Source organism: Pogona vitticeps, chromosome 5, assembly GCF_051106095.1.
Source record: "Pogona vitticeps strain Pit_001003342236 chromosome 5, PviZW2.1, whole genome shotgun sequence".
Taxonomy (NCBI): domain Eukaryota; kingdom Metazoa; phylum Chordata; class Lepidosauria; order Squamata; family Agamidae; genus Pogona; species Pogona vitticeps.
The window spans coordinates 100,495,583-100,522,837 of NC_135787.1; the positions used below are offsets into that span (position 1 = coordinate 100,495,583).

General features: G+C 44.0%; 1 long non-coding RNA gene across 1 annotated transcript in view; it reads left to right on the forward strand.

Moving 5' to 3' along the window:
• The window catches only part of LOC140707452 (uncharacterized), a 66,054-nt gene extending 40,272 nt beyond the window's left edge, over nt 1-25,782 (forward strand). The window contains exon 5 of the long non-coding RNA XR_012087536.2: nt 24,157-25,782. This is a non-coding gene — a long non-coding RNA (uncharacterized LOC140707452). The remainder of the gene's footprint in view (nt 1-24,156) is intronic.
• Nucleotides 25,783-27,255: the final 1,473 nt, after the last annotated feature.

The window sequence follows — 27,255 nt, forward strand, 5'->3', positions numbered from 1 at the left end:
CCTGGGATAACTGTGCTACTTTTAAAGCACATGTAAATAATGGGAAATTACTGGTATAATACTCTTTATTATTGGTTTACACTACTGAACTAACTAATAAGGGATGGGAACTTGAGTTGCGGGACTCACTATCAAGTTATGTCACACAAGTGACTTGACTTGGATTTGACTTGGATGTGTTTCTTCCTCCCAATTACTCGTATTTGACTCATGACTCGGAACCCACCCACATACCCTCCCTTTTTTTTCTGGGGAAAAATGCTTATTTTATTTTATTTTATTTGTATTTATTTTATTTACTTTATTATTATTTATTTTAATTAATAAATAATAGCCACCTAGAGTGGTTCTAACCTGACCAGATAGGTGGGATATAAATAAAATAAATAATAATAATATGATTATTGATTACTGATAACTGATTATTTCAATAGTATTCTGTTATTTCTGTTTCTTACCTTATGTTAAATTTTGACATCACTATATTGTTTAATTGTCTGGTGTTTTCTTTGGGTTTCTTTTCTCTCTGATATAGAGTGGAAGGCTTGCCCTTCCAGTGAGGGGCCACTGAAAATCCGAGTGATTATGGGTAGAGAGAGATATGGCGCTGGCACAGCCCTACCCGTGTTAGAAGAACAGCAAACAGATGTTTGAAGGCTGTTCGCTGTTCTGGGACTGTGACCAACAATCAGTATCAAGGTAGCCAGATCAGCCGACCCTCCACTCTAAAACTGGTGCTGTTGAATGCTAGGTCTGTATCTAATAAATTCCAGATTATTTATGATCTTATACTGAAAGAGGATGCAGACCTGGCGTGCATAATGGAAACTTGGATGGGCAGGGAAGGGGGTCCACCCTTGACCCTTGCCTGTCCTCCCGGTTATGCTGTCCAGCACCAGGGCAGACTAGAGGGGCAGAGGGGGGTAGTCATTGTATATAAAAATACTCTGGAGGTTACTAGGTGCACCATGGTGGTGAAGCCAGGTTTGGAGGCCCTCTACGTGTTGGTAGGGGCTAGGGATGGTATTGGGATTTTGCTGGGTTACCGTGCTCCCCACAACCGAGAATTTCCTTACCGAAGCTGGTGGACTTTGTCTCCACAGCACTGTTGGAATCCCCAAGGCTTTTGGTCTTGGGTGATTTCAACATCCATGCGGAGGCAGAGATTTCAGGTCCAGCTCTTGAGTTCTTGGAAACCATGGCTTCCTTGAACATGTCCCAACATGTTAACAGCCCCACTCATTTTTTTCCACCAATTGGAGTGAGCGTGGTCTGATGGTGACTGACCTTGTGTCGGTTCCCTTGTCATGGTCCAATCACCACCTAATAAAATGTAACCTCTCAGTGGCACTCCCTTCTTGCAGGGAGCATGGACCTACTTTAATGGCCCGCCCTCAAAGGATACTGGATCCTATAGGATTCCAGGATTCCATGAGAGGGATTCCAGCTGATCTGACTGGTGCTCGTGTCGAGGCTCTGGTTGACGGTTGGTTTACTGCCGCCATCAGGGCTGTAGACGTGATGACTCCTAAACGCCCTCTCCAATGCAGAGCTTGGCCTGTGTCCTGATTCAATCAGGACCTATGAGCGATGAAGCAAACCAGGAGAAGGCTAGAGAGCAAGTGGAGACGAAAACCGACGGTTTACAATTGGAAAGCTGTCAGGGTCATGACTAATCTTTACCTTGCTAAGGTAAGGGCTGCTAGTCGAGCTCACCTTGCTGACCAGATAAGCGAAGCTTCAAATCAGCAGGATGAACTTTTCCATATAGTCTGGAATTGGTCTAGGTGATAGGCCTCCCTCTAGTATCTCACCAGACCAATTTGCAGCATTTTTAAAATCTAAAGTGGAGGCCATCTGCCAGGAGCTCTCCCCTTTTTTAGATACAGTGGATCGAGCAGAGATGTCCAGCGCTCCGCCTTGCCTGGTGAGTCTTGATCTCTTTCAGCCTGTGACGTCAGATATTGTGGACAAAACACTTGATCGCTGTCGGGCCACCACCTCATCCCTTGACCCTTTCCCGGCCTAGCTCCTCAAAGCAGCCAGGCCTATAACGAATGGGCTGGAGCAATAATTAATGAATCTTTCCTGGAGGGCAAAGTTCATCTTACCCTCAAGGAGACACTCATTAGGACCATTAGGAAGAAACCAAACTTGGCATCAGACAATATTGGGAATTACAGGCCCGTTGCCAATGTTTCTTTCATTAGTAAAGTTATGGAGAGGGTGGTGGCCGATCAGCTTCAGGTTCATTTGGATGAAACAAATGCCCTGGATCTGTTCCAGTCAGGATTCAGACCATGTTATTGTACAGAAACAGCATTGGTCGCCCTGTTAGATGACCTATTGAGGGAGGCTGACAGGGATAAAACTTTTCTGTTGGTCCTCCTCGATATCTCAGCCACCTTTGATACTGTCGAGCAGAATATCCTCCTGAAGAGGCTCTCCGAGCTGGGAATTGGTGGCCTGGCATTTGCCTGCCTCCGATCCTTCTTGGATGATTGTTCTCAGAGAGACCAGCTTGGGGAGAGAGTTTCGGCCCCGTGGAACCTCAGTTGTGGGGTTCCGCAGGGCTCGAATATATTCCCAATGCTATTTAATATCTATATTTATTTATTTATTTATTTATTTATTTATTTGATTTATATCCCGCTCATCTGGTAAATCTATACCACTCTGAGCGGCTAACAAGAACATATATACAATTATAATAAAATAAATTAAAAATCAATTAACAGAAAATGACAAAAATCATAGATAATTGCAAATAATAAATAGATAAAGGAGAGAAAAATAAATTAAGTTAGATTAGGTGCTGGCAGGAGGGAAGGCCTTGACATACAGCCATGTTTTCAGTTGAGTTTTGAATGTACCCAGCGTAGGGGCCGCGCGAATCTCAGGAGGGAGATTGTTCCAAAGGCGAGGAGCCACCGCCGAGAAGGCCCGGTTTCGTGTCTTCTCCCTCCGGGCCTCCCTCGGCGTCAGGCTCCTCAGCCTCACCTCCTGGGTCGCGCGGGTGGTCCGGGTAGAGCTTGGTGGGTGAAGGCGTTCCGCCAAGTATCGAGGTCCCAAACCGTTTAGGGCCTTATAAGTGAGCATTAAAACTTTGAAGTCAATACGGAAACGAATGGGCAGCCAATGCAGTCTAGCCAGGGTAGGAGAAATGTGATGGAATTTTCTCCCTCCGGTAAGGAGTCTGGCTGCTGCATTCTGCACCATCTGGAGTTTCCGTATCAGCCTCAAAGGTAGCCCCACGTAGAGCGCGTTGCAGTGATCTAATCTTGAGATTACGAGCGCGTGTACTAAGGTGGTGAGCGCCCCCGAGTCAAGATAGGGCCGCAGCCGGGCAATCCGCCAGAGGTGGAAAAAGGCGGAGCGGACAACCGACGCCACCTGTGTTTCCATGGTGAGCATCGGGTCCAAATGTATGCCCAAGCTGCGGACCCCACTCACCGGAGCCAGGGTGGCCCCCCCAAATGAGAGAGAGCCAACCAAGCCACCAACCACGGGGGGGCCCACCCTCAGGACTTCCGTCTTGTCCGGGTTCAGCCGCAGGCCATTTTCCTGCATCCATTCCAGTACAGTCCCCAGGCAGCGCTGAAGGGACAGGACGGCATCACCTGCTGTTGGTAAAAAGGAGATGTAGAGCTGGGTGTCATCAGCATACTGATGACACAGCGCTCCACACCCCCTGATGACCCCCGCTAGTGGCCTCATATAGATGTTAAATAGCATTGGGGAGATAATCGACCCCTGTGGAACCCCACAGTTGGAGTTCCACGGGGCCGAGACACTCTCCCCAAGCTGAACTCTCTGGGGACGGTCCTCCAAGAAGGAACGGAGCCAGGCTAACGCCAGGCCACCGATTCCCAACTCGGAGAGCCTCCCCAGGAGGATACCGTGGTCGACGGTATCAAAGGCCGCCGAAATATCGAGGAGGACCAGCAGAGACGTTTTGCCCCTGTCGGCCTCCCTCAGAAGGTCATCATACAGGGCGACCAATGCCGTCTCTGTCCCGTGGCGCGGCCTGAAGCCCGACTGGAATGGATCCAGGGCATCTGTTTCATCCAGGAGTGCCTGAAGCTGGTCTGCCACCACCCTCTCCACCACTTTGCTCATGAAAGAAATATTGGCGACGGGCCTGTAATTGCCAATTTCGTCCGCCGCCAAACTAGATTTCTTTCGTATGGGCCTAATGAGTGTCTCCTTGAGGGCAGATGGGAATCTGCCCTCAAGGAAAGACCCATTTATTATTGCTGTGGCCCATTCAGTTGTTTTCGGCCTGGCTGCTTTGATTAGCCAGGCCGGGCAAGGGTCCAAGGAGGAGGTGGTGGCCCGACAGCGGTCAAGCACCCTGGCCACAGAATCAGGCGTTACTGGCTGGAAAGAGTCGAAAATAACCGGGCAAGACGGAGCGCTGGACATCTCAGCTCGATTCACTGCATTTAAAAAAGGAGAGAGCTCCCGGCGGATGGCCTCCACTTTAGATTTAAAAAATGCCGCAAATTGGTCAGGTGAAAAACTAGGGGGAGGCCCATCACCCGGACCAACTCCGGATAGGTCGCGCACTATACGGAAAAGCTCCGCCTGCTGGTTGGACGCTTCGCTTATCCGGTTAGCGAAGAATGATCTACATGCAGCCTTCACCTTATTCAGGTAAAGGTTAGTTGCGACCTTGACAGCTATCCAGTTGTTGTCCGTCGGGTTCTTCCTCCATCTACGCTCTAGCCTTCTCCTAATTCGCTTCATCGCCCGGAGCTCCAGGTTGAACCAGGGCGCCGGACGAGTTCTGCGCCGGAGAGGGCGTTTGGGCGCGATCGTGTCGACTGCCCGGGTGGCAGCGGTGGACCAGCTGTCCACCAGGACGTCAACAGGAGCGCTAGCCAGGTCAGCCGGAATCCCTCTCATGGCCTCCTGGAAACCGATCGGATCCAGTAGTCTTCGAGGGCGGACCATAGAAATAGGCCCCTGCTCCCTGCGGGGGGAGAGAGCCACTGTGAGGTTAGATTTTATCAGGTGGTGATCTGACCATGACAAGGGGATAGACACAAGGTCCGTCACCATCAGACCACTCTCGCCCCAATTGGAGGAAAAAACCAGGTCTAGCGTATGGCCACCCACGTGGGTGGGGCCGTTGACATGTTGGGACATGTTCAAGGAAGCCATGGTTTCCAAGAACTCAAGAGCTGGCCCAGTAACCTCTGCCTCCGCATGCACATTGAAATCGCCCAAGACCAGAAGCCTCGGGGATCCCAACAATGCCGCGGAGACAAAGTCAGCCAGCTCCGGAAGGGAAGTGGCTGGGCCGCAGGGAGCACAGTAGCCCAGCAAAATCCCAATTCCATCCCTGGCCCCTATCGACACGTGGAGTGCCTCTAGACCCGGCCTATGAGGCCGCTGGGTGGGATCATCGGGGTTGTGGGGCATCGTGCCGTCAGTATGCTAATGACACTCAGCTCTACATCTCCTTTTCTCCAACCACAGTGGATGCCGTTCTGTCCCTTCAGCGCTGTCTGGAGACTGGACTGCAATGGATGCAGGAAAATGGGTTGAGGCTGAACCCGTACAAGACAGAGGTCCTGAGGGTGGTTTGGGAAACCCATCATTGGTGGTTTGGGAAACTCCCTTTCTTTGGGGGGGGTGACTGTCACTGCGAGGAGTGAGACTCGCAGCTCAGGGGTCTATCTGGACCTGGCGCTCACCATTGAAACTCAGGTGATGTCAGTGGTCCACTCCACCTATTTCCATCTTTGGCAGATTGTCCAGCTGCGTCCCTATCTTGATATTGGGGCGCTCACCACTCTGGTCCATGCGCTTGTAATCTCGACATTAGACCACTGTAATGTGCTCTACGTGGGGCTACCTTTGAGATTGATGCAGAAGCTTCAAATGGTGCAGAATGCGGAGGCCAAACTCCTCAGTGGGGTGAGAAAACATCAACATATCTCTCCCACTCTGGCCGCCTTGCATTGGCTGCCCGTTCGCTTCCTCATTGATTTCAAATTCTTAATGATTACATATAAAGCCCTAAATGGTTTAGGACCTCGATACCTGGTGGAATGCCTCCTCCCACCTAGATCTACTCATACCACTTGTTCCAGCCAGGAGGGGCAGCTGAGGAGCCTAATGCCAAGGGAGGTCCGGAAAGAAAAAACAAGAAACCGGGCCTTTTCAGCAGTGGCTCCCCATCTTTGGAATGACTCCGAGATTCACTTGGCCCCTTCGTTGGGTATTTTCAAAAGCCAAGTTAAAACCTGGCGATTTAGGCAGGCCTTCCCTCCGGGCACCACTTAATTTATCTTTTTCTCCTCCATCTTGAATGATTGTTTATTGTTATAAAATTGTTGTTACATTTTAATTGTTTTACTCTATTTGTCGTGATCCGCCCAGAGTAGACATTGTCTAGATGGGCGGCATACAATTTAAATAAATAAATAAATAAATAAATAAATAAATAAATAAATAAATAAATAAATAAATAAATAAATAAATAAATAAATAAATAAATAAATAAATAAATAAATAAATTTTAATAGGGACTCAGACTTGGGACTTGGGGCTCAGGACTTGATACCAAAGACTTGGACTCAAAGACTTGACAATGTCCCTACAATTAGCAACTTCAGTCTGATGTCCATGCCAGCACAGGGCACTGATATATTCAGCCTGCAGACTTGGAATTTGTTTACAAAGTAAGTTTTTTTAAAAAAACCAAATAAACTGAATATTCTTCCAAATGTTGTTAAAATCTCAGAGGGTGTATGACAGAGCTTCAATTAAAAGCTCCTGCCAGAAAAAAGACAAATAATAATAATAATTAAAGTAAGATTCTAGTCACATCAAAAATTACTTAATTCTCATATTGAAGCTTTCAGAATATTATCTTCAGGCCAGAGTCTCCGGAGACTTTTTTCAGAGGCAAGTCATCTATACAACAGCAATGACAGAAAAGTTGTACTAAAAAGGCAGGATGCACACTGTACAAACCTAGTACTGCTTTCCACGAAATTCACCACCTGTATTAATCATTTAATTTAAAGGATTTTCCCGTAGAGTGTAAAGATGCATGAGATTAGATGAATTATTGGGATAGTATCAAACAAGACACAAAACAAAACAACGTAAAATAAGAAATAAAAACAGTGTGCCTTAAAGACTAACTGCTATATTTTAATATGAGCTTTGGAAAAATAATTCTATTTAGTAGTACTGACAGGAAAGAGCTGTGGAATTTAAAGCAGGTCATTTTCATACTATAAACACTAGGCGTCACTCTAAACTTCAGAGGGGAAATCAGAAGGAAAATCAACTGAGGGGCTGAAGACAGTTTTGCTTCTTTTAGTGACATGGATCCCATTCTTTTAAGAAGTCTGAAGTCAGGAAAGGTTTTCTATAGCAACTAGGCCAATTCATACTTTATAGATAATTTGATTGTTACTGTCCTCATGATTTGCAACTTAAATGTACCTGAAAGCTTGGGCCTTAACCAACTATGTGCCCTGCACTTGCATGAAAGTTTCTTTGATGTCCTTATGAACTACCTGACAGAAGTCTGTGTCACCTCATATAGAAATATTTGACACCTAAAATTATAGGAATTGACATGATTGCAACAGACCTGGCCAAATAAAAAGACATTTGCACCCTACGCAGCCTTTGTTTAAGTCTTGCTATATGTGGCAAGATGCTCCTGACACATAAAAGAGCCACATTCTGATATGACTTAACAGGCTGCACTTTTATTTTCCTATATATATATGAAACTGGTCAAACACACACACACACACACACACACACACACACATGTATATGTATATACATATTGTTTTCAACTCTACTGAAGCCTGCCAACTTTTATGGCATTTATTTTCCCTCAAACTACCAAAATACACTCCCGTATGCCTGCATCCTATAGTTGAGGATTGAAAAGTTTTAGGGCTCCCTACTTTCAATCAGAATTCCATTTTCTTGTCACAGATCATTTGAAACCTATTGTGTTACTTTGATATGAGGTTTATTTGCATGTAAAAAGAGGACCCATACTATTCACAATCGAGCAGATTTCTATTTCCCATCAGAAGTGCAAAGGAAACCTGTAGTGCCACAGAATCTGCACATTAAAAAGAAAACAGAATTTTGAACTCAACAACAACCAACTGCAAAAGAGGAAACAGAGTTGTTTTAGATTTAAGAACATGTGTGTGCTGGGAGCAGAGAGGACAAACCCACACAAGTAACACAGAAAGGTAGCCTTTTGAACTCATAATCAAAAGAGTCAAATTAAATACACAAGCCAAGTACAAACATTCTCAAGCACTCACAATCTTCTCAAACAGCAAATGATAGGCAAAGAGTGAGGCGAGGCCTCTGCTCTCTGCCTGGTCATATCTAAATATCCCTTCTAATCCTTCCCCAGTCCACAGTCCTTCTTGTTCTTTCACACAATGCCAGTAAGTAAGAAGTGTGCCACCTGAGTATCTCAGAGAGCTTACAAGCCCCATTAGGAGTTTCAGACTGAGCGGTCCTCCCAGATGCTCTGCCTGAATACCTATCCTTGGCCTTCTGCTGGGCAAATATTGCTGCCCCAACACACTAGCTACACAGATACAATCAGTGCAGCCACATAGCAGAAAAATGACAACATTACTGGGGGAAGACCTGAAGAGAGACATTAGGAACAATAGCAACCATGTGGTCCACAATATGCACTCCACTCTATGAGGAGTGTGTAAGTAATGCTGGGGCACAGTGTTTTCAGAGAATTCTCCTCCCAATATATACTACGTAGCAATCACTTTTTTAAAAAACACCAACAGAAATTAGCTGAAATGTGGAATATGTTTCACAAACATTTGCACACTCGGTAAGCCAGTTCTTTCCATTATTTTTCAGGACTGTTGTTGAAAGGCATGCACGTGCACACCACTGCTAAAAGAAATCAGGCTGCATTCTCTTGCACTGGGTTCAGGGCTGAAAGGATTAGACCAAACTACACCACAGAAAAGGTGTTCCTGCCTTTGAGTGTAGCTGTTGTTCCCAATTCACTGCCTAACTTTCAGGAGACAAACATTTGACTGTCACCACACGAGGGTCTGTCATTCTGTCACTCAAGGGATTTCTCAAAACCCTCCTAAAAGCAGGAGCAGATTGGGAGAACAATGTCTTCCAATGGATGTGCAAACTGTACAAGAGAATAGAAGAGGAACTGTGATCATTTGGGGTGCTTTTACATGGAAGTATTTGCAGTGAAAGTGTGACCTTGCAAATGACTTGGTTTTAGAAAAAAGGTAGCAAGCATTAGTCTGTGCAAGCATTATAGGCTAATACAAATAGGAAAAAATGAATAAAGAAAAAAACATAGTGTGACATTTATCCCGTAGCCCCTGCTTGTTTCACTAGCCTGAGGCCACAACATGTTCTCTTCTTTCTGGTGCCACCAGTTGACCTCTGTCAACACCCTTTAATTAGAAAGACTGAGGTCCATGCTGAGTATGAAGTTAAATAACACAGGTTTATTGATTTCAGTTTGCTTAAACAGGTTCTTCACAGACTTTAATGCATTCATTAGATTATTAATATCTTGTTTTTCTCTTGACTCTTTTAGCTCTCTATAAATTCCACCCTCTTAGCTCTCTATAAGTCCCTCTTAACTCCTAATTCTGCTGCCCTCTCTAACTACCACAGACTACTTCAGATTCTCATCTCTGACTCTCTCTGACTAAACTCCCCAAACTCTGACTCACCCCTCCCTCCTGGTTTCTCTGGCTCTGCCTCCTAACATCTCCCATTGGTGCAGGCTAATACTATTACATACTGTATATGGAAAGGCAGGGTGTCCGCTACACATGGTGACACTGTTACGTTTTAATAGTGTACAAGCTTTTGTGGATAAAATCTACTTTCTCAGACAGAAGAGAGATATAGAATGGTAGATTTTTATACATTTATACATAGCATTAAAATACGGAGATGGTGGTTGGTGGGTTGGTTAGAAAGTTGCAATGCCTAAGTCACTGTGGTATTTAACAGTGGGGTGATAGTCTCTGTTTGATATTCAGATCTATTCCATTGAGGCTTGTACTGTAAAAAGGTGTAATCCCTTGCATAAAATAACAATAGCAGAAACAATATGAATGTTAATTATACTAAGGAATGTGGCTTTTTACAGTTGTTAATGACCTTTAAGATACTAGTTTGACATTCACTTCCTTTCTAGGAGGCTTTGTAAAGAGCAACAATGGTGGGTAAAATACTCAAGGCAATAGATGACAGCAAGAAGAGTTTGGTAACCAAAAGGTACCTTTGAAGCTTTTAAGGTGGATCTGTTAAGGAGGAAAATATATCTGGGAGATACAGCAGGGGTAGTACAATTATTGTAACATTTTATATTTGATAGTGCTCTAAGAAGCCTCAACTAATATTGAGTCCACTGAGATGGGTGTCCAGCATGTGTATATATTTTATCTCAGCTGTCTCCCTCTGCATTCTTGTTTAATGTTTTTTTCTCCAAAATAGCCACTTTCAGATCTTGTGCAATGTCTTAGTAAATTAATATGATGTGAAACAGGTTTCTGTTCATTGCCATTCCTGATGTCCAACTTGTGACCATTAATGCTTTTGTGTAGAGATTCTCGCATTTATTCTATGTAGAGTGCAAATGGGCATTTTTGGCAAAAGATAGCATAAACAAGATTGGTAGAGTAGGCAAAAATGCCCTTAATGTTGTGTGTGACATTGTTAGGCTCTGTAATAGTGTTGCCAGAATAATATGGTGGAAGAGTTGGCATCTGGATTTACAGCAGGGTTTAGTCCCCATCCTTGTGTCACTGTGTGTAATTGTTTGAGATGAGGGGTTGTCTGTAAGCAAGTATAGGTTTGCCACCAAGGGCTTGGGAGAGTGAAGTGTTCTTGTCAAGGATGGGTTGGAGATCACGTATGATGTGTGTGAGTGGTCTCATATGTGGAGTAAAAGTGACAACTAGTGATATTCAATCATTTTCTCTTCTGGGTCTGCCCTGAAGCAGGTTATTTCTGAGTAATTTGGTGTAGCATACCTTAGGTTTTCTTTTATGCTTCTGCAAACATTGGAGGTCCCTGAGCAATTTAGGATGACAAAAACAACAGAGAATACTGCCCCTGTATTTGTAATAACTGTTTACATAACTATCAAAAGGGCAAGAACCTTGTCATCTTTTCCATCTGGCCACATGCATCCTGCAAGCAGATTGAGATATTGCCACCCCATCCCACCCTTTGGCACTACTTCTAGTACTCACTATCTGCATTCAGCCTTGACACTGAGCATGTGGAGAAAGTGGCCATGTGCCTTCGTCCACAGAAGGCAAGCCTCTGTTTCAAGGGCTGCCACAGGACAGCCCTCTTTTTTGAAGGTGCCCTCTCTTTGTTGGGCTGCCCAGTGCAAATCTGATTTATAGAAAGAGAACCATAAAGAAGGAGATCAGGCACCCTGGCATTGCCCATCCACCTTCAGCAGCACCTCAACACCAGATTCAGCAGACATAGAGGTCACCCGGTCACAGTCTCTCTCACCCTAGTGAGACCTGTTTTAAATCCAAATTTTGCATCAGTCTGATAAAACTGTATATGTAATGTAATGCAAACTAGGGTCCTTTTTGTCCCCTTTATTGATTATAAGTAAGAGGTCATCACTGATGAGCAAATCTAATCTATTCCCATGCATGTATATGGAATTAACGGAACTTTATTTCACTTCTTAAAGAAAAAGGGGAGCAGCAGAGCCCCTGGGAGGATTTTGAGAACACAGTTTAAAAATATATTTTTGAAAAATTCAGATGTTACATGGACTAAACTGTGTGCTGGCACTCACTTGTATGAGATGGTAGAAGCACGACTAGTTATGGCTTAAAGCCTCTTCTCCTCCCTCTCCTTTTCTCCTGCTGCAGTTCTGGTGACTCAGATTCTCCAGAACGATCTTGGCTCAGCAACACACACGATCTTGGGGTGGAGTGGGGGGGGGTTTGAAAATGCCAGGGGGGAAAATCTAGACCTCTACTTCAGAATATGCAAGAGCAGGAAGAATGAGGAAGAATGAGGCCAGATCTTAGCCCTCTCTTCCTTCCTTCTTTCCATTCTCAGATCTTCCCGTTATTTTTGGCTCCTTCTTTTTTGGGGGGGGGAGGGGGGAGGACACAAACGTTCCTACAGGGCTGCTTGGTTCAAGAGAGGATATCCCATTCAAAGGCAGGGTTCCCAGTGGTTGGTGTCACACATACACACCACACCCGTCCTCCACTCTAAACAGTTGTAAAATGTTTTGTACAGTTTGTCTGACCTACATTCTCTAAGATGGTGTGGCCAGTATTATATCACTGCCCTACATTCTCTATTTGAATTTGAAAGGAAAAAATGCCAGGGAAGAAATGTCCAATTACCATAGTCTGCAATTCTGTCAAAAGAGGAGAGCAAAACAATTTGCCAGTGAAACTCATTAAACAGATTTTTCCATGCACACAGCACACTTTTCCAACTCAGGGCTGACTACAAATCACGGTCTACAGCAGGTATGGATGAACATCCCAGTGTTTGACCTGAAAATGACTGAGCTGTCATGAATGTTCAGTTCAGGAGCTCTGAAGAGCCTCAACCTTTTGCAGACATAAAATTCGCACCATTTCCCCCTTATTCCTTCCCTACAGGGGGTGCATGTCATCACAGCTAAACTGGCTTCCGAATCCCACAATGATGTTGCATGGCATCCAAACTGTTTCCCAAGCTTTCTCTGCCAACAGAGTCTTATTCTTCTTCTTTTCTTTTCTCTTTTTTATTTACCTTGAATCTGTAATTTTTTTGCTTCTCATTACCTGTCTAAGCATTCTTCCCTTTTGAATTTATGTGTTTTATGATTTTGTGGTCCTTATTTGTTTATTTTACTCCTTTTTCATTGCTCACCCTCACAATCCAATGAATTCCTAGCATACTGCAAGAAATCCATATTTCAAATGCATCTCTTTTTAAAAAATCATTGCCTGTGTTAAATTCTAGGTTTCTGTGCCATGTATAAGAAAGGAGAATATAAAGCACTATAGAATTGGGTTCTCAAAGCCAAGGGAAGCTGCTCCAGGCCACCTCTATCCTGACTTCTATTGCTCTTTTCATTTAACCAACAGCATGTGCCAGTGGCTTAAAGCTGCTGACCTGGCAAAGTGCCCACAGTAATATCCCCTTCAGGTCAGGAAACAGCCATTGAAACAAGAAGGTTAACAAATAACTAATAAATATGTAATTATGTGTTAATTGATATACTGTATCAACCAGCTAAATCACATTAGGAACAGACCTCAGGCATGCTCAGAATGCATTCAGTTCCCTTCCATCTGCTAGCCATGGGGTTACCTTGCTTTTCTTGAAGGTCCTCTGGGAGCATAAGGCAACATTCATGTACTGTATATTGCACCAGCAGTGGCCAAGATCTAGAAGTCTGTGTGGACACAGGCCTCTTGGCCTTGGAGTGCTGCCCCTGTGCCTCCCATGCTCATTTTTAAAAACTGGAATGTGCGGGGTCAGGGGGTTAAACCTGGAAACAACTTTTAAGGCTGGCTGGAGAAGAGGAAGCTACTGCACTGAGTGTCACCAGGATCCCAGTGAAGCATCTACCCCTAGATGCTCGCCCTAATGCCCCTTTCCACCTGAAAACAGAGACATTCTTTCTGATATTTTCTCCAGATGAAAGCTCTGTAAGGCTCAGTTCCAACCTCACCATGGTTCTAGACATGCCCAAACTGCTACCTGCCAATTATCTGCACCCCAACCTAAGATATTAGATTTCACAACAAAGGGAGAGAAACAGCAGTGATGTCTGCAGGAGTGAAGCAAGCAGGGCACTCAAATTTATGTGAATGGGTCGAACACCTTACTACAAAATGCTTTGTCTATTCTTGTCCAAACAGTGGTGAAGTCTGGAATAAATTTGTATGGGCAGTCTCTCAATATTTCCCCCTTAATTTTTCCCCTCTATGTGAAATATGCAATTAATTGACCTGAAATTACTGCTTTGCTTCCTTTTCTAAGTTCAGTTCAAGATGTTGAATCTAACTACAGTCTACAAATGGAGAGGTTCAAACTCACTTTTGGAGTGACCACACATAACACCAATTTATTGTCAGACTGAGACCCTGTCTGGAGACCAGGCTGATCTCAAACCTGTGGATCCAGCTGTAGACAGTTTCTCAACCAGTCCTTTAACACAAATCAAAGATTCCCCTCCCCCCTACTTTTTATATAAGTGATGCAACACATCAGTGATGGTCTATCAGAAACTAAAACAAAAATATCACTTACTCTACCCCTCTGCTGAAGAGCAGAGGAAGTGTTCAATTTACTGATATCCTGAAGTGGCTTGCTTATGCCACTTCACAATTTTGGAAATTCAAAACCAAAGCAGCCAGAAGGCTCAAATTTGAACCATCCTCAGTGATAACATATTCTGGAAACAGAACAAATGAGAGCAAACCTATCCATATTTTTTTTTAAAAAGTAGAAGCTCCTGACAGGGATTTGAAATATGTGGGATGGGGCGCTCTGCTTCACTCCAACAATATCTTATGATTGCTGGGAAAAAGAGTAAACCAATCCACCCCCATAGCAGACCGAACAGCAGGACAAATGCCTGTCTGACTGCACCCTGAGACACAGTGTCAAAAGATTCTGTGTCTAGTACTGATGCTGACATACAGCCATCTTGACTCACAGCCATTAATGGCTCTAGTCTCTCCTTGGTTTATCCATCCCCTTCATCAACGATCCAGGATGCTGGCTATCACTGCATGTTGTGGCAGTGAATCCCACAGTATAGTTATGTTCTGTGTGAAGATGCACTTCCTTTCATAAAGTATATCCTGATTCTCCTGCTATTCAGCTTCAGTGGATGATTTTAGATTTTCATATTTTGAGAGAAGAAAAGCTTCTCTGTATCTGTTTTCTTCACAGCACACCTAGTTACATATCCCATCATAGATCCCACACTTGCCTGTTGATCTAATTTAAGAAGCTCCAAACATTGTAACATTTGCTCATAGGGGAAATGCCTCAATTAATTAATAATTTTGATCTCCCCTTTTTCCAGCCCAACAATATCTCTTTTTAAAGAATGGTCACCAGAACTGGATACAGCATTCCAGATGTGGTTACACCATGGATTTACTGTATATAAGGGCAGTAGGGTCCATACATTGTTCATAAATGAGGTACAGGTGAGAAGTGGCCAGGTTTGCTGATGATACACAATGATTTAGGGAGCTGAGAAGGAAAAACAGATTGTGAAGAGATCTAAAACAACACTTTCCCAACTGGATGAATGTTAAATGAAATTCAGCATAAGTATGTGCAAAGTAATGTATATGAAAATAAGAAATCCCTACTTCTTATAAATATTGATGGGATCTGAGCTGGCACTGAATGACCAGGAAAGGGACCTTGGGGTGGTGGTAGATCATAGGTCAAGAAACAGGGGTAAATTACCCCAAATGGGGTAAAAGTGAAAATCCTGGGGGTAATGAGCACAGTGCTTCCCCCCTCCCTCCCACCCCCACCCTCTGCAGCCAAACCTCAAATTGTAAGCCACCTCTCCCTGTTACTTCCTTGGTTGCAGCAGGGCACTTCTAAATCCTCCGTTCTTTCAGAGAGATTGGAGATAAGCCTGCTTGATTGGTTACAGCTGTGGATTAGCCCCAGGAAATCAATCAATCAATCCGGGGCTTCTGAATGACCGCTTCCTCCGGAAATGACTGCAAAGAAGCAGGAGGAGGGAAAGGCTCAAGGAGCAAGCAAAGGAAGGAGGGAAGAAAGGTGTGAGAGACCAACGACTTCATCAAGCTTATTTAAATGTATGTAGAAAATGGAGAGAGAAAATGGAGGGAGGGAGGAAATGGAGGGAGGGAGGGTGAATGGATGGATGTGTGTGTGTGTGTGTGTGTGTGTGTGTGTGTGTGTGTGTGTGTGTGTGTGTGTGAGAGAGAGAGAGAGAGAGAGAGAGACCTATTCAAAACTATGAAAAAGAACAGGCAACCAAAAGAGAAACCTTGAATTAAGTGCGGGGGGTGGCTTTTTGAGGTGCTGCCTAGGTTTATCATTGTTTTCCTTCCAAGAAGCAGGCGTCTTTGAATTTCATGGCTGCTGTCACCCTCTGCAGTGATCATGGAGCCCAAGAAAGTAAAATCTGTCACTGCCTCCATATTTTCTCCTTCTATTTGCCAGGAGGTGATGGGACCAGTGGCCATGATCTTAGTTGTTTTGATGTTGAGCTTCAAACTATTTGTTGCACTCTCCTATTTCACCCTCATTACAAGGTTCCTTAATTCTTCCTAACTTTCTGCCATGCTTTTGCGTAGTCAATGAAGCAGAAATAGATGTTTTTCTGGAACTCTCTGGCTTTCTCCATAATCCAGTGCATGTTAGCAATTTGGTCTCTAGTTCTTCTGCCCTTTCAAAATTCAACTTGTACTTCTGGAAATTCTTGGTCCACATACTGCTGAAGCCTACCTTGTAGGATTTTGAGCATAACCTTGCTAGCGTGTGAAATGACAGCAATTGTATGGTAGTTGGAGCATTCTTTGGCACTTCCCTTCTTTGGGATTGGGCTGTAGACTGATCTTTTCCAATCCTCTGGCCGCTGCTGAGTTTTCCATTGAGGATGATAAAAAAGCACACTGGTCCTTTGATATTGGGCTGTGGCACCAGGGTGTGTGACATGACCTTTAGCCTGGTTTGTTCCTTTTTGCACACCACACATAGAATGATTAAAGTGGTAGGGAAAGCCCCCCCCCCCCAATTCTGCAGTGGCTGTCTCTAGCAAGCATATCATTGCTAGCACCACTCTGGCAGCCACTGATGATGATTAAATCCTCTGTGAGCTAGCAAAAATTTAATGCAACTTGCTAGGCACGTTGGACACCTTACTACTCCCTATGCTACACCATAGCTGGAGTGCAATGTGTTCCAGCAAAAATAGTGCACATCTTTATCAAATTTGGTGCATCCTGCTAGTTCAGTACAGAGCCTGTGTAGATTCCGTAATATTTTTAATTCAAATAATGTATGATTTCCTTCCTTTCGAATCAAGGGGATAATGTCGGCGTACATAATTTTTTTTTTGAGGGGGGGTAAAAAGTAAAAAGGTTTCCTGACCCCTGTGGTAGATAGTCTGAGACATAGCTCTATGTCCAAGACAGTACAGCTTAAATGAAGTGCAGGGTCATTTCCCCTCTAGCTGATTCCGAGACTGAACTCTTTTACAATAGAATTGTTTCATATATTGAGAAAGTTTATGTCTTTGCCACTGCTGTACAGTTCAAGCTTAAACATAACACACGCACACACACAAAGTCTCAATTAAGACCCTTCTTGGCTTAATCAGTTGCTTACTACCAAATCATAGATAGAAATTGTAAAATTATTCACAATTAATTTAGCCAAACTTTTTTCAGTCTGTGTATGTGTGTGAGAGAGAGTAAGAAAGACAGAGAGAGAGGGAGGGAGGGAGAGGGAGATTCAGGGATTTGCCTAGATGACTAATCAAAGAGTTCCAAAGCCTTGCAGAGCTAAAATAAACAACTCAAACACGTGAGAAAGTGGTCACATTGCAGCTAAGCAAAAGAGAAGCGGGAACTGCAAATTCTTCCACACAAAGATGGTCTTATAGGAAAGAAAGGTGCAGGTGGCATACAACCAAATGTTTTCCAAGCTGAAAACAGAGTACATGAGAGCCTGAACTTCAAGTTCCACACTGAGCACAAAGCAGTGTAAGCAATGTCTCTCGCCTGCATACCACCAAAGTAAATGATACAGATCCCAGGAAGAAGTAAATATTATTTAGAGAGCATATGCTTGAAATATATACATTTCATTCATGATGTTGTCTTCCCTGTTTTTACACCTCTTTCACATCAAATATATCCCATTATATTCCTGATTGTCTGTATTCATGGTGTATAAAAACAAAACCCAGGGCTACTGTTGCAGGCACATAGTAAGTTTGACAGCTCTTTTATTGGTGCAAAACATTCTTGGTAGCAAAATAACACTCAATTCCTCTGTGCTTATGCTTCTACCCCCACAATACTCCTGCAGATCTAGAAACCTAGCAGTCATAACAGAGGGAGAGTTTTGGGTTACAATAGGGAGTGTAGGGAGGGTTAAGCAGCCTCACCAATCCCCCTCCCTCAGTAATGTAATGCAAAACGAATGTTTTCAAGGATGATTTGGACTGGCTACTGGGTTATTGCTATGTATACTGTACTTGCATTGTAACATACACACATTATTTATTGATTTCATTTTTACTGTATTTTTTTTACCCTGAAAAAGGTGTTTGCAATCTGAGCCACCACATGTGAACAAATTAGGCTTAGATGGTTTGCTCCCTGTCTGTCCCTCCAGATAAGCCCAGGCCATGGTTTCTGTCCCCATTTTATGCCCATATCTGGTGCATTCAAGTATCCTGAATGCACCAGACTTCAGAAATTACTAGTCTCCCTAACACAAGAAAGCTACCTGGCAATTTTGTGAGGACTATTAAAGCAGTGTCCAGACATATTCCCTGCACTCTCTTGTCCAAACCTCCAATTTTACAATACCCTTCTCTTCTTAGATGTGAACACCTTAGAAGCTTATTCCTTCTTCCCCCATAACAAGTGAATGCATTTGGTAGAGAATGAAGAATTTAACAATGCTGATCAGGGTGAGAACACAGACATATAAGGCCACTGTTCACCTCAGACTTGAACAACATGCTAAATACTTCATGGTGTAATCCATATTTGTAAAACACAACAGCCTAACAGGATTGTAAAGTTTCAATATGTAATTATACATATGGAGTGAGATCTGTTTAGTTCTATGACTTGGACTTTGGCAAAGCATGTGGGGTATGCATGTACCATATTTTTCCGTGTATAAGACTATACTTTTGTCTAAAATTTTTAGACTAAAAATTGAGGGTCGTCTTATACATGGAAGTAAGCTGAGGAGAGTACAAAAACAAGTGGAGTGGAAAGCAGGGATCAAATTGTTCCTGCAGGGCTTCGATCTCTGCTTTCCCCTCCACTTTCTAAGCCCCACTTAGATTTCTTAATTTTGGGTTAGAAAAGTGGGGGCATCTTATACGTGGGGGCGTCTTATGCTATGTACAGGGTTTTTATGCTAAACCTATTATTACATCATAGAGGAAAAACAAACTGGTAGTGATAACTATCATTGAGTTACTTTTTGGACATTTGGCAAAGAGCAGAAAGCATGGAGAGAGATTCCCCAAACATTCAAATATCAGTCAACAGTAATCTGAAAGTGTGTGTTTTTCACTTTGGTTTTAATCCAGAAATATTCAAGATTGAAATAATGAATTATTGTCTCCATTACCCCTTTTTGTACCTTCTATCTTAGGAGCTTATCATTTCTTCAGTGGACTGTGATAACATAATTTTGTCCAAATTTAAATGGCAGTCTGAGGCTATGAGGAAATATAGGGCCTAGAGGGCAGCTACTTTTGACCCAAGGGTTAAAGTGATCTCAGGCAAACACACTGGCACCACATCCCAGCAATGGAGAAAGTCATGGCCCAAATCCTGTTAGGCAGTCTTCCAACAGATGACTTCACTCGTCCTTCACAATTCTTACTGAAAAAGATAAAGAAAAAGATAAAGGAAGAATGGGACAATGGATTCTCGAAGGCCGGGATCTGATGGTTGTTGTGGGTTTTTTGGGCTCTGCAACAGAGCATGGACAGAGTTCCTATTCCAGTCCTCTGAAGATGCCGGCCACAGAGACTGGTGAAACGTCAGGAAGAACAACCTTCAGAACACAGCCAAATAACCTGAAAAACAGAAAATGGAGAGACAGAGCAGTTTCCTATAGGCAAAGGTGTTGGAAAAGGGTGAATGTTATCCCCTTATTTCTTTAATCTGTACACGGAATGTATCATATGGAAAGCTGATTCAGAAAGAGGGGTGAAAATCAAGGAAAGAAGATAGGCAGATGACACCATCTTATGATAGCAAGTAACAATAACTTGAAATGACTTCTAATGAAAGTGAAAGAAGTGCCAAAAGTGCAGGTGACCATTAAGACAAAAATCACAACTAGTGAACAACTACACAACTTTAATGTTGACAATGAAGAAAATGAAATTGTTAAAAGATGTTGGTTCAATCATCAATCCAAATGGATATTACACCCAAGAAATCAGAAGGCTGAGATTCGGAAGGGCAGAAATGAAAGAATTAGAAAAAATAATCAAGTACAGTGGTGCCCCGCATGACAATTATAATCTGTCCCATAGAAATCGCTGTTTAGCGAAATCATCATCACGCGAAAACCATTTCCCCATTGGAATGCATTGAAACCTGTTTAATGCATTCCAATGGGGAAGATATCTCATCGTCCAGCAAAGATCGCCCATAGGGAAGCCATTTTGCGAGTGCCGATCAGCTGTAAAAATGGCTGTCCTGCAAAGCATGGGTCTGGAAAACACAGGGCAGCCATTTTGTGGAGCCGCCGATCAGCTGTAAAAATAGTCATCTTGCGAACAAACAGTTTGCGAAGCACGGACCAAATCGTCATCAAGTGAAAATCGGCCATTGGAATGACTGCTTTGCGAATCACTATAGTGATTGCACAAAGTCATTGTTATGCGGATTCTTCATTTAGTGGGGTCGTCGTCTAGGAGGTACCACTGTATAAGAATGTGCCACTGGAGACCAATGTAATCTCTAATTTTCAGCCCCTGTAGGTGGGGCTCTGCTTCTTTCTTGCGGCTTTGCCCATGTCCGTGCATGACTCTGTCCCCCTTGTGCACTGGATTTTGTCACGACTGGAACCTAACACGATTGCTACATGGAGAAGGAAGACAGCTGTGTGGGGGGAAGTGGAGTCATGCATGCACACACCCAGCTTAACAGGAACCTTGCTAGAGACCAAGGCCAAGATCATTCACAACATTGTATTCCCGATTAATATGTACGAGTGTGAAAGCTGGACAGTGAAGGAAGCTGACAGGAAAAAACTGAGGCTATCCTACTTTTGGCACATCATCAGAAGACAAAATTCATTGGAAAAAACAATTAATGGTTTGGGTGCAGTGCCACCCCTGAAAATGGAGAAAGGCCGTGTTACAATTAGCTCTTAGGCATCCTTCAGTCTCGAAAGACTATGGTAACATGCTCTGTATGGAGGACTTGGAACAGCGTCTAGTGTGGCTGAGGAGGCCGATTCGAGAGTGACAATCCCTTCCACACTGAAGACAAATCCAATCTGTCCCCTGTCCAGCTCCCTGATTTTGCTGATTTTCCAATTCTCTGGATTTTATTTTTATTTTTATTTTTATTTTGTTTTATTTTTATTTTATTTTTATAGCTGGGATTTGCTATGTTCCTAATTACCTTAGTTTATGGAAATGTATTTGAATGCTATGCTTTGCAACAAACTGAAAATCTCTGAATTCTTTATTTTTCTAATAAAACAATAATTCTTAAAAACTTATGTTTGGTCTCTTGAGCAGATAACCTGCTTAATTATTTTACTTTTTAGGCCACAAGTATGCTACTGAGTCCATTTAATTATCTGAGTTTTGCTGGTCTTGGCAGACTCTAAGACTCATAGTTTTATCTTTGGTTTCTCAGTTAATTGTTAATTGGGAACAGACTTGGGAAAAGGGTGTCAGTGGGATGGCCTGGCTGTAAAAGGACTCACTGCAGCTTTTATAGGAGTACACTGGACCCCGGAACCTCTCTGTTCCAGCCTCAGCATTCTCTTAGGAGAGCTGTGTGCTCACAACCATCAGCCATTCTCACGACATGCCCAAGCCAACGTAGACGCCACTGTTTCAGTAATGTATATATGCTAAAAATTCCAGCTCATTCTAGGACTACTCTGTTTGGGACTTTGTCCTGCCAGGTGATACCAAAAATTCGTCGGAGGCAACACATATGGAAGTTGTTCAGCTTCCTCTCCTGCCGTGCACAAAGAGTCCAGGACTCACTGCAGTAGAGGAGTGTACTCAGGAGACAGGCTCTATAGACCTGGATCTTGGTATATGTCATCAGCTTCTTATTAAGCCATACTCTTTTTGTGAGTCTAGAGAACATGGTAGCTGCCTGGGAAAGCCTGGTAGACTGGGTCTACCAAGGGAAGCCCTCCCCTGGTAGGCCTGGGCCTACCACCCTGGGAAAGCCCAGTAGGCCTGGTGTACCCTGGGAAAGCCGCTTACCCTATGCCTAAGGTAGAAGACCTGTTAGAAAGACTTGGGAGGGCCGAGTTCTTGTCATGTATAGATTTGATAAAGGGATATTGGCAAATTCTGTCAAGCTCTATTGATAAAGAAAAGACTGCTTTTGTCACCCCCAGAGGATTACGGTATTTCAATTTACTAGTCTGTCGTTTGGTTTGCATGGAGCAGCTGCTACCTTTCAGAGATTAATGGATAGAATTTAGGAACCTGTGCGGGCATTTGCAGGGGCTTATATTGATTATATTTTGATTTACAGTAATAGTTGGAAGAACATGTGGAACATTTAGAAAAGGTGTTGGTTGAGCTGAGGAAAGCAGGACTCAATGTGAATCCTTCTAAATGTAAGATTGCAAAGAGGGGAGTGAAATTCTTGGGACCCCAAGTAGAACAAGGGAAAATTCAACCCGTACAAGATAGAGAAAATATCAGATTGGCCACCACCTGGGAACAAGAAAGAAGTTCAACAATTTCTGGTACAAGCAGGTTATTCCTGCCAATTTGTTCCTAACTTTACGGGGACTGCAGCACCCCTCACTGATTTAACTAAGAAGAGGGTAGCCAGTAGAACTCTTTGTTGGGTAACCAAGAATACAATCCCTTCCTCACCCCTTTTTGTGAAGAGAAGCTAAACATTCAAGTTGATATTAACAGTTTCTTAGATGTTCTCAGAAAAACAAAACATGGAGAATAATGATGACTCCTGAAAGAATTCATAAAGTTGGAGTAAGTATGAAACTATGCAAAGGAAAGTCAAATGCCACTTAGGATAATAGTCATCAAAGCATATCCAAAATTGGGCTTCTCGAAACAGCTGAACAGGGTCCTCATGAAGTTTCAAGATACAGTACTCCAGATCTGGTTGTCGCAGTCTCTTCTCTCTCTTCTTGTTTTTAGTAAACCCTCTAAGCATCTCCATCACTTCATTCTCAAAGATTTCTGGAGCAGGCTTTGCTTTGAATTTCCATGTTCAGTAGCCCTGGTAAGGGCTGTCATAGTGCAGTGCCTGTGTAGACGTTCACTGTTGCCCAGTAATAGATATCCCAATCATTACTTGGCTCATTTATCAGGCAATCATAAAGGGCCAGCTGTTTTTTAATTCATTTGATTCAGTTTTTCTTTGGCAAAGAAACCGAGGAGGAGGCCGTTCTCTAGCATGCCCCTCTTGCGGCTCTCGTACAGCTGCCTCACCCACTTTGTCTCCAAGGGCTCCTGCAGCCAGGCCTGCCAGGGCAGCAGAGGGATCTCCAGCAGGTCCTGTCCGGAGTCGGAAGGAGCGTCCTTCCAGCAGCCGCATCATGACAGGCAAAGAGCATGGCCGGGAAGGAGAAAGAGGCATCAAATCATCAGCGTCACCATGTCGGCTCTCTCCTCGGCCACTCTATCCCTCGCTCCCTACCATAGACATGTGGCTGGTCTGACGGATGTAGCTTGTAGAATAAGATGGGGATTTATTGAACCAAAAGTGTTATATCAGTTGAAGGAGATATTAAATAGCCTACCCAGTAGATATGCCCGACTTCAATATACCCTTTATAGTACAGACTGATGCATCAGACAGAGGCATCGGTGCTCTATTGACCCAAGTTTGAGAAGGTATAGAATATCCTATCATGTACAGTATTTAAGTAAAAAATTGTCACCATGAGAACAAAGATATGCTACCATAGAGAAGGAAGCATTAGCAGCAAAATGGACTATACAGCCACTGAAGTATTACGGTACTTATTAGGAGCTCCCTTCACTTTAGTTACAAATCATGCACTCTACAATGGTTGAATAGAATGAAAGATACTAATCCAAGGTTAACTAGATGGTATTTATGTTTGCAACAGTTTGCATTTAATGTTCAATTTAAGAAGGCTAGCACCCATGTTAATGCTGATTATTTTCCCCGACAGGGTGCATGGGAAACTGCCTTGGAAGAGAGGATGGCCCACTTGTGAGGGGGGCATGCGTGCGAAGGAGAGATTGGAAAAAGAGAGAAAGAACAGAGTGAGCCATCCCCTTGAATAAAGACGTGGGAGAAAGAGGGAGAGATAAGAGGAAGAGAAGTAATAGAAAGGGAAGAACTGATGGTGGAAGAAAGAGAAGGAAAACACTCAAACGGGAAAGAGGGAAAGGTCAAAATCTCTTTGGCAGAGGAAGGAAAAGGGAAAAAGGAGGAGGAGTTAATTCTGTCGGTGCGGGAAGAGAATGTAAAAGATCAAAAGGGGAGGTGGGTTTTCAGTATAGGGAGAAAAGAGACAACGAGAGGGGAGGAGAGAAACTAAAGACGATGAGCTCAGATACTGGAAAACGTGGGTTATTGGAGGACTGTCCTAACTTAAAGGTGGGAGGATTGTTGCCAGACCAGGAGTTAAAGAAGGAGAAAGGATAGGTAACGAAGACGCAAGAATGGACAGTTGTGGTCTTTCCCTGAGGACAAGGTCATTGGAGGAAGGTAATCAGACCGGATCCCACCTTCAATCAACCCACGCAATAGGGAGACTGGGTCAGACATCCTTGTTGCGGCACGATATGCACACTGCGGAGTGCTCCACTGAGGAAGCCTACAGCCTGAGAGCGGTTTGGACCAGCCCCTCAATAAACTTTCCTAATTTACAGTCAGGATTTTCATCATCACATTATGGACAATTACCTGATCTTAGCTGTTTTGATCCTATAGAAGTTGTTGTGGAATCACCAAGTGCTAAAGCAAATAAACCTGTTGATCTTTCAAAAGAGGTTCAGTGGTTATTTCCCACCAAAAAGGAGGAACTGCTCCAGACGTCTAACGAACCCAATCACAATTTTCTTTATGCTTTTGTCAGCATTTGGACCAGCCAGGAGGAGCAGTGCCTCATTCTAAAATTTTGGAGTAGGACATCCATACTGCTACAACAATTAGGCCCCTATGCTTAGATACTCTATGTACCTCCTTAATGCTCCCCTCAGTTGCCTTTAAAAAAACCCAGACAAATGTAATGTTTTCCTTCTAGCAGAGCTGCTTCATTTCTACTGTATGCTTTTGTAATACAACAATTACCCTGCAAAGAAATGTTATGATGTCTAAAATTCTAGTTGCTCCATCTGAAAAGGCATTCTTGTTCAGCTGGAAAAGGCACAGTGAAAAGCTGTATGAAGTATTCAAAGTGTGGTCACACAATAAATTTGCATGATAACTTTATGGTATGGCCAAGTCTTGTTTTCAGTCCAAAACATCTCTAAGGTTCAAGCAGAGGACAGAGTTGCAAAACTCTGAAGGGGAGGACAAGACAGAGAGATACAAAGCAATAGAACCTGTAGCAAAAGTCAGCATTGGGCCTGTCCACTCAGGGTGCAGCCAGCCAGCCAGCTATGTCCCTTTCTAGGATTACACTACATTCCGTTACCCCTCCCAGGTTCCCATTTCCCATCTCAACAGTGAGTCAGAATTCCATGGCTATGGAACAGACTCGGTCTTCAGCAAGTAATTGTTGCTACCTTTCTATACAATGTTGCTTCCCCTACCCCGTCCCCTTTTCTGTTAATTTCCGCAAATCCCTAGTTCCCTCAAGTCTGCCAATATTTCCTTTACATGTGCTGTTGATGTTGGGGTGATGTTGTTGTTGCTTTTTGCACTCTTGTTTGCAATTGCTGTGGCCGGTAACTTATCCAAAGATCTCAAGTGAACTAAGCCAGTTCCCCTTAATGTGTTGCAGCAATTGGGTGTGTGTGTGTGCTGCTGCAGAAATGTGCTGGCATTCCTGCCATCTAATCACTTCTCCTTCCCGGAGTTTTCGAGGAACGTGAGATGTTGAAAAACAGGTTAACCATTGCCACCTCGCAGTTCCCTTCCACCGCGGAGTAGGAATTTGAACCCAGGTCTCCCCAACCCCAGCCTGCCCCTCTAACTACCCCACTACGCCAGAAAGGCTCCCTGCATACTGGAATGTTCGCATAATTTGTGCACACGGAGCCTCAAAAGAGTCCGCCTGTTTTTGTGTGTTTTTAAATAATAAAATATATGCAGGATTCAGGGGCAAGCAGCCCCCTCTGCCCTGGCGTCGACGCCCGTGTGGCGGTATTTTTTGTAGGAGGAAGGGGGGACGAAGAATTGGGATGCATGGGATGCGTCTTTCCTCACGTCAAGGGGAGGGGAACAATCATATTTTCATCCCCACTTTGTTTGGCTCCTCTTTCTCCAGCCCTAGGTCACTCTCTGAAAAACGGCATGTGCGTGCCTATCAGACCCCCGCGTTTGCTATTTTTGGCAAGCCGTTTCCCGTTGTGTGTGTATGTACGCGGATTTTGGGGTGGGGGGGAGAAAGAGCCAGTCACGTTGCAGTTCCACGTGCCAGTGGGGGAGCCTGGCCCAGAGCCCGGAATGTGAAAGTTAATCAGGCGAGGAGCAAAGCAACAGATTTGCAAACTTCAGGGAAGACGCGGGGGGGGGAGTTAGGGGGGAGAGAAAAGAGGCGGGTGGGGAAGAGGGGTGAGAGAGGGACACACCATGAGGACAGCCAACGTATGGGAGGGTTCTGGCCAGGCTTGCTCTCCAGAGAGCCGCACAGCACAACAGCTGCACGATATTATTGAAGGAGTCCGGCTCCGGCCGAATGTCAGCTGAACCACCCCGCGAAATTTGAAAAGTGACACGAACGGCCATCGGCAGCCTTGCCCCTCGGATCTTACGGGGGCTGCTCCCTGGGCCCAACGCAAAGGCAGTTTTCTTGGCCGGCGAGAGCCCCGCCTTCCATGTAAGTGAGTTCCCTTTTGCAATCCACCACACAGGAGACGATTTGCAACCCGCCAGCGTCTCCCGGCGCCCGTGGCGAGCCCTCTTGCATCAGTCCCACTAAGCTCTAGAGCAGTTCCGGTGCAAAACTAGTCGTTTGACACAGAAATCGATCAGCGTGCAAGGAATTGATTGCACTAACGGGACATCAGTGAGTTTCATGTTTAGTCATGTCAAGGGAATTTATTCCCATATTACTGCAGCCTTGTTTGTAAGAGAACTGAGTCCTCATTGTCCTGCC